The following is an 8954-nucleotide window of genomic DNA, read 5'->3' on the forward strand; positions in this document are numbered from 1 at the left end:
TAAAAGATTCCTGTTATGTTAGAAATCATTTTTAAGTCAAAATAGATTTGAAAGTCTTAAGCAGCAGGTGCCTCAGCCACAGTCTGTTATAACCCAGCCTGATAATTTCAGTAAATGAGTCTTAAATGCAAATGGCTTGACAATGGCTTTAGCCTATAATTTATTTCTAAGACACTTATTATTGTCTACCCCAGAGCTGTTGGAATTGTTTAAGCTAGAAAAATAGGAATGCTTTTAAAAGGAAAACTAAGTAATTAGGGATGGCCCTCAAGATATCCCCTAGGTAATCACTGGATCCATAAAGCAAAGATTATTGGTGAAATGAGGCTTTTTTAAGTGTGTGTCATTGTGGAGCTAGGTGCTCTCTCTACAGTAAAGATTGGGACATTTTAGGTTAAAAAAAAGTCTTGGTTTGCCCAAATTTTATTCTCACTCAACCATGCACTGAGTTTTTTTTTTTTTTTTAATCAGCTTCTCCTGGATCACATGCATGGCACAACCTTTAGCAACTTATTATTGAACACTGACTGTATATCAGACATGTACAAGGGGCTGCCTGGGTATGATGAGGATTATAACAATAAATAAGAGCAACACTTTTTTTCCGCCTCTCAGGAGAAGAACACTTAATGGATGACAGAGAAAGATACATAATAAATATAATGCTTTGAACTGGCAGGTACTAAAAGTGAAGAATAAAAATTACCATCAGACCAGGGCTTTGGCACCAACTGATCATGAAATAAGGAAAAAAAGGAAAATGTAGAGAAATTTTTCATAAAGTTAAATATTTAATTAAAAGAACTTGAAGTAATTCTAAGGTAAAGATCTTTCCTAATTCTTTTGAGGTGAGCATAATTATTTTATGAAAAGATGGCGATACAGATGGTAACATGGGAACATCTGGGGTAGAATCAATCTCTTTCTTTTAATGGACAAAACAGCTAAATATCTGAAATCTGCTGTTTTAAAAGTCAAAGAGAAGCCATTCTGTGCCTGTATTTAAGGATGTGTTCCTGAGGGAGGTGGCTTTGAGGTGGGTCTACCTTGAGTGCACTGCTCAGCATTCTATCTGATTTTCTTCGCTGCTGCCCACAGTTCAAAACTAAAATGATGTTGATAGCAGAACAGATGTTGAATGGATCAATCCAGTCACCTTAACATTCTGAGAATATTGAAAATCTTCTTTACAATCAAGAGATGTAACCTTTGTACATACTGTAGTACTAAAGTCTGTTTTGTTGAAAGAAAAATCAAGGAGAAATGTAAACAGTGAATATAAGAACCCCTAAGTTTTCCCTAAAACTTGAAGTCAGCAAATAGCTACAGCTGAGCCTCAACAACAACAATAACAACAAAGCTAAGCATTGCCATAACCTCAACTTCTAGGTTCACTTGTTCCAATTTAACATATTAACAGAGACTAACCAGATCTCTCAGTATTAACTCCATATTCCCAGGAGATCATCTGCAAAGTCAGCATGAAATAGGTATCATCCCTGGTCAGATTCATTCCATTCTGGGAAGAAGAAGGGGAAAAGGATCATGGATTTATATAAAATAATAATCATATGTCAGATAGTCTCTTAAAAAGTGGTACTTGTATTAATATTACTTAGTTACATTGGAGAATTAGTATTATATTTATTATTTAATCCACTCAGCAATTCGATGAGGAAGTATTATAATTATCATCTTCAATTTGGAAAAAGGAAACTAAGACTCACTAAGAGTAAGGTCTTTGTTCAAGATCATACAACACTTAAATAGAGCTTGTATGGGAACTTGGCCATGGAACCAAAGTTTAAGTGGCATGACTCCTGGGCTCTCAGGCCTGTGGATCAGAGGGAAGTTCCCTCCTAAAGGGATCATTGTGAGCTGGAGAGTAAATATATGAAAGGCATTCTAACTGTAATCACCAAAGGATTCAATCATCCAAGTGTCAGGAAGAGTTTTATTTTTTCAAAGCAACTACAAATGGAAATTGAATTTTAGAGTGTGCAATTAGGATATGAACACAGATAGAGCATAGTATTAATCTTGTTCTAATTTTGATCCAGTTATGTAAATATGTTCTACCTGACAGAGAAAAAATAAATTACTCAGTATTAAAATAGGAGTAGGATAACTGTCATGCTGAATTCTTTCCTATTGAAACTACAATATTTCATAATGTTAAAAATTAAGAAAGAGAATAACAATTTACAGGGATTTTAGTGTCCACACTTAAATGAATACTGCTTTTTGGACATTGAAATATATCTTGTATACCAGTTATAAATATCAAGTCATTTTAAATACCATAAGATAATGCAGAGTTATTGCTGTGATAAAAGCATTCAAGATGAGCTAGGAAAATACATGTTATTTAAAAAGATAAATTGGGATAAATGTATATATTGGTGGCAAGTTATCTTGATCCAAGAAAATAATATAAGAAAGTAGGATTTGCTATGGAAAAATCTATGATGTATCTCAGTGTCTTAAATGAATATCCAAGGAAAAGTAATAAATAAAGATGGAAAAGGCCAATTATTTTCTTCTATATAAATATAAAGTAGGTTGAAAAGTAGATTAAATACACATAAGACCATATAAAGCAGTAATATTTGCCATAAAAGAGGGAGAAGAATAAGAATATTCAGAAGGAAAATAAAATCAAGGTTAGAAAAAAGTAGAATCCTCTCTATACATTTATTAACTATTCAAATAAACATATTGAGTATTTCAGATGAGAGGTAGCAGAATTAAAAATACAGTTTCACTGGAATTAGTAGATAAATGTTTTAGTTATAAAAATGAAACTAATTTGATCATGAAAATAATATTTTTATAAATGTATTAAAAGACTTGGATAAACTTATATAGTATGAAAATTGCACTTATTTTTGGTTAATCTAAAAGAGCATAGAGAGATTTTAATCCAGTGGAATTTGGAAATAGAAGACAGCCCTATTTTTTTTACCCTAAAAAGATGATAGATTCCCCTTTTCCAGGGATGCAGGTCTAAAGATCTTGGTCTGCTGATCCTACAGGTATCTCAGATCAGATGTGTCCCCAGCTCATCTTTTTCCTCAAACAAGACCCACATAACTTTTAGGATCCTCTCCTTTCTGTTTCTGTAGCAATTTCCTCCTTGCCTCTATTACCCTGCCACTAGTCCTTGTTCGGAGAAGGCAATGGCACCCCACTCCAGTACTCTTGCCTAGAAAATCCCATGGATGGAGGAGCCTGGTAGGCTGCAGTCCATGGGGTCGTGAAGAGTCTGACACGAGTGAGTGACTTCACTTTCACTTTTCACTTTCATGCACTGGAGAAGGAAATGGCAGCCCACTCCAGTGTTCTTGCCTGGAGAATCCCAGGGACGGCGGAGCCTGATGGGCTGCCGTCTATGGGGTCGCACAGAGTCGGACACGACTGAAGCAACTTAGCAGTAGCAGCAGTCCTTGTTACTAAAATCAAACCTGAGTCATGTTCTGCTAAAGCATATCGAATGGCTCTCCAGACCTTTGGATACTTTGCACACTACTTTTATGCTATGGATAACTGTCTACAATTCAACTCTTTACTTCTCAAGAAGTCCATTCCATAGTCCCATTTAAAGCTATGCTTCTTTAACTCTGGTCTAATTGCAGTTTCTGAATATTTCAGGTATCATATACCTCTATATTATCTTGCCTCTGTTTCATCTACCTAGAATGTCATTCCTCAATCTGTCTCAAAACAGTTCTAAATGCTTTGAGAAGATATCTCCTAATCATTCTAGGCAAACTTAACATCTTTGAGCCTCTAAGATATTCTGAACATGCTTTTATTATACTAAACACTTTATTGCCTAATGTTTTATTGTACCATACAATTTACGAGTCTGTCTTTCCCATAATAAACTCTGTGTTTCTTAAGGAAAACACAGATATTTATTTCATCTTTCTGTCTCCGACACCTGATGTTGTGTTGCCCCATGTTGCGGCTGCCCCATGTCCTAGATAAACTAGAAAAGACAGAGACATTCCAGAGTATAATGACCTGTGAAGCTTTATTGTCTTCCTGAAGTTATGACTCTATCTTAGCAAGCAGTAAATGAACTCCTATAGCTATCTCAAAGGTGTATATTTTGACATAAGTTTTGTTAGGGAAACTCTTTCTTCTCTCTTTTTAATTATAGTTTGCTTTTGGATATTTGCCTTTACATATTGACAATCCTGTCATGTTGAATAATGATAATTTTTTCCCATTATTTGTCTTGTCTTACCACTTGGGATATGACCTTTAAAATAATATTGAATAGTAGCAGTCATACTGTGCATCCTTGACGTACAGCTGATTTTCAGAAGAGTATTTCTGACATTTCTGTTAGCAGTGTGTGGATGATTCAGACTAAGGGGGTTCCCATTTATTATTAGTTAGCTAGCAGTTGTTATCATTAATGAGCATTGAAGTTAATCAAATGCTTTTCATATATTTTGAGCTAATAGATTGTTTGTCTTTCTTTAATATCTAAATATAGAAAGTTACATCTATAAATTTGTTTATAAATGTTTAGCATCATTGTATTCTTTGGAAAACCTGATAGAGTTATGACATATTTTTTAAAGTAAATGTTTGAGTTTGGTATGCTAATATTTTAAAAATGTCTGTGGTCAAAGTTGGCCTATAAATTTCCTTTTGTCCAATTTTTGGTCTTCTTTCCTTTAAGTCTTAAATGTTTTCATTTTCTATTGTTTATCTTAAGTTTACACATCTGTTTATTCACTGTAACAAAAGTAAATTTGGTTATATTATTAAGGTTTTTTAAAAAATGTAAATGTGTCTAATCTTGTTCTCATCTCTCCTCATGTATCAGTCCTTCTTCCTATCTAAAAATGTAGACGCTATTCAAAATGTCTCCATGACCTCACAATAATGCATAAAATTCTTTATGAATATAAAATGCATAATTATATACATTCTTGTATATAGAAGTTTGGATGATTTTATAAAAATTTAATCCTGGGGAGCTGCCCCTTCTTGGGCATCATGATGGGCAGCAAGATGGTGTCTGCCAGCAGGGTTGTTCAGGTAGTCAAGCCACATACTCCATTAATAAGTTTCCCTGACAGAAGAGACAATCCTAAGCCAAATGTATCAGAGGTTCTAATTATTTATCAGCAGGACTACCATCTCATACTTCTTCAATTTCACAGCATTCTAAGGGAAGTAAATTGCCAGACTGGCTGATGCATCAGGGTCCACCAAACACTGCAGAGATAATAAAAACTTTACCTCAGATATACAGAAGGAAACTTGTGTCTCAAGAAGAAATTGAATTTATCCAACATGAAGATCCAGAATAATTACTGACAATGTGGCTGCTGTTTGTCATCAGACAAAGAGTCTTTCTAAAAAGGACTTCCAGAATGACAAATGAAAAATTGTATATTAAATGACTTTAATAAATATTCTCTAAAAAGAAAAAAAAAGATGGAGAATAGAAATTTTAGATGGACACATATCTCCTAGTTTATGTGTCTTGGTCAGCTTCTCTATAAGCTTACCTGATTATTTATATAATTTTCCTTAATTAAAGTATAGATTTAAAAATGTTAGCCTATTAATTTACTCTTGATTATCAAGCAAAACAGTGTTGAACTATTGAAAACATACAAAGTCTAGTGAACTGTCAAAGGCTTCCAGTAATTTCACTTTTCTTTCAGTTTCCGTTTAAACATAGAATATACTTGGCAGAATTGCAGCTTCCTGGAAGTAATTTTCCTGAACTTGAATGAGGATCCATGAAATAGTAAATCCATTATTTGTTCTTACTTCTCAATGTTTTTGCATTCACAAAGTTACTGAAGTATAACTGGCTTATTAACAAGCATATCCTACTCTAAATGATAAAAATATACCCATGGTAGAACAGGTGACTTTGTAGTATTAAGACTAGGGAGTTAACAGATAATATTACATGTAACCTGTATTCAGAAAAGAAATGCCAGAGTATAAAATGGAAATGAGCTCAAAATGAATATAGCATAGGAATAACACTTGAACAGAAATTGTAATTTATTATGTTTTCAGGGGGGTTAAGAAAGTCTTGTTCTTTGGTTTATCTCTTTGTTTTGATTGTGATCATGTATACAAATCCTGATAATCATAAACTTTCTCAAACTTAATTGTCAAAAAAATTTAACCCTCTAAAACCTTTTCTTACTTTATAGCACTTTGCTTTATTCACTTGCTATCTCATAGAAATACTTCCAAGTTAAGTGATAACTCTAATTCTTTAATAGTTGTATACTATTCTTTTATGTGCACATGTCATTACTTATATCACAATTCCTTATTGAAGGGCTTTTACCTCTCTTTTTTTCTATTAAAAATGCTGCAGTTAACATTATTATATATGTTGTTGGGCTTCCCTGGTGGCTCAGTGGTAAAGAACCGACCTGCCAATGCAGGAGATGTGGGTTTGATTCACGGGTTGGGAAGATCCCCTGGAGGAGGAAATGGCAACCACTCCAGTATTCTTGCCTGGGAAATCCCATGGACAGAGGAGCCTGGCAGGCTACAGTCCGTGGGGTTGCAAAAGTGTTGGATATAACTTAGAGACTAAACAATAACATATATGTCATTATGCACTGGTGATTTAATTTCTATTATATGATTTTCTGGGAAATAGATTCCTGGAAACTTGTAAAGGTATATTTGGTTCTTTTTCAGTAAACTTTTAATAATACACACACACACACACACACACACACTGATGGTGCACAGATCGTAAGTGCGTACCACATACTTTAAGATACAGAAGATTAGCAGTACTTTATAGCTGGACAATACATAGACTCAGATGTAAAAATATTTGCATCTTTCTCATTGTGTGATAACTTGATTGTATTTCCACACTTTATCCAATCCATAATCAAAAATTTGAGCTGTTTCCAGTTTAGGGTTATTACCAATGGTACAGTTACACATTCTTCTGCATATCTTTTGGTGAACATAGGTCCACACCTACATATAAATGGAATCAGTGGGTCATAGGATGTGTATTTATTCCACTTAATGGTAAACATATAAAAAGTTTATCTGAAGTTGTACTAGTTTACAATCCCAGTTGTAGGATATGAAGGTTTCTATTGTGCCGCATTCTTCAGTTCAGTTCAGTTGCTCAGTTGTGTCCAACTATTCGTGACCCCATGAATCGCAGCACGCCAGGCCTCCCTGTCCATCACCAACTCCCGGAGTTCACTCAGACTCACGTCCATCGAGTCAGCGATGCCATCCAGCCATCTCATCCTCTGTCGTCCCCTTCTCCTCCTGCCCCCAATCCCTCCCAGCATCAGTCTTTTCCAATGAGTCAACTCTTTGCATGAGGTGGCTAAAGTACTGGAGTTTCAGCCTCAGCATCATTCCCTCGAAAGAAATCCCAGGGCTGATCTCCTTCAGAATGGACTGGTTGGATCTCCTTGCAGTCCAAGGGACTCTCAAGAGTCTTCTCCAACACCACACTTCAAAAGCATCAATTCTTCGGTGCTCAGCCTTCTTCACAGTCCAACTCTCACATCCATACATGACCACAGGAAAAACCATAGCCTTGACTAGACGGAATTTTGTTGGCAAAGTAATGTCTCTGCTTTTGAATATGCTATCTAGGTTGGTCATAACTTTCCTTCCAAGGAGTAAGCGTCTTTTAATTTCATGGCTGCAGTCACCATCTGCAGTGATTTTGGAGCCCCAAAAAATAAAGCCTGACACTGTTTCCACTGTTTCCCCATCTATTTGCCATGAAGTGATGGGACCGAATGCCATGATCTTCGTTTTCTGAATGTTGAGCTTAAAGCCAACTTTTTCACTCTCCTCTTTCACTTTCATCAAGAGGCTTTTGAGTTCCTCTTCACTTTCTGCCATAAGGGTGGTGTCATCTGCATATCTGAGGTTATTCTTACTATTACCTAATCTTATCTTTTTATTTTTATTTTAGCCATTTGGCAAATGTGTAGTGATTTCTAGTTGTGATTTAATTGCAATATGTTGAGGACTGATAAAATTTAGCACTTTTTCATTTATCGGCCATTTGAGTATTCTCTTTTGCCACTTGCTTTTTTCAGGTCTTTTGTTTATTTTCCTAATATGTTGTCTTCCTTTTATTGACTCATAATAGTTTTTCATATATTCTAGTACATATATATCTTCTACTTCTTGCTTTATGTTTTGATATCTTGTAGTGGTATCTTTTGATGAGTAGATAACTTGAAATTTTAATGTAGTTCATCTCTCAGTCTTTCATTTCATGGTTATGTTTTTATGTCCAGTATAAGAAATCTTTGCCAATCGGAAACTTACTAAAGTATTCTAACATATCTTCTTTCAGAAGTTTTATTGCTTTATCTATTACATTTAAATTTATAGTCGTTCTGGAATTGATTTTTGCATATGGTGTGAGGTACGTGTCAAGATTAAATATTTTTCTATGTGGCTATCCAGTTGACTCAGCTTCAGTTATTGAAGAGATGATTCTTCCCACACTGCATTACAGAGTCAATTTTGTTGTAAATCAAGTGACCATACATATAGAAAGAGTCTTTTTGTGTGTGTTCTCTATTTTATTCCTTTGATTTATTGGTCTGTCTTGCACCAACACCACATGGTCTTAATTGGGGTAACTTTATGGTTAGTTTTGATATCTGATAATAAAATTCCTCCAACCTTTTCTCCTACAGATTTATCTTGTTTATTCTTGGTCCATTGCTTTCTTATATATGTTTAAGAACCAGCTTGTGCTACACACACACACACACACACACACACACACACTGAGATTTCATTTAATTTATAGATCAATTCAGAGATAATTGGTATAAAGCTCCATTTACATAGGCAGGCCACTTTAATTTATCTCAAAAATGTTTTGTAATTTTTCTGTGTGTATGTCTTAGCTTCAGTTTTACTCGGTGACATCTGATCATTCT

General features: G+C 34.7%; 1 pseudogene; it reads left to right on the forward strand.

The window, feature by feature from the left end:
• The first annotated feature begins 5016 nt into the window (after positions 1-5016).
• On the forward strand, positions 5017-5361 carry LOC129646486 (alpha-ketoglutarate dehydrogenase component 4-like; annotated as a pseudogene).
• The last annotated feature ends 3593 nt before the right edge of the window (positions 5362-8954 follow it).

The sequence above is a fragment of the Bubalus kerabau genome, chromosome 3, assembly GCF_029407905.1.
Source record: "Bubalus kerabau isolate K-KA32 ecotype Philippines breed swamp buffalo chromosome 3, PCC_UOA_SB_1v2, whole genome shotgun sequence".
NCBI classification, from domain to species: Eukaryota; Metazoa; Chordata; class Mammalia; order Artiodactyla; family Bovidae; genus Bubalus; species Bubalus kerabau.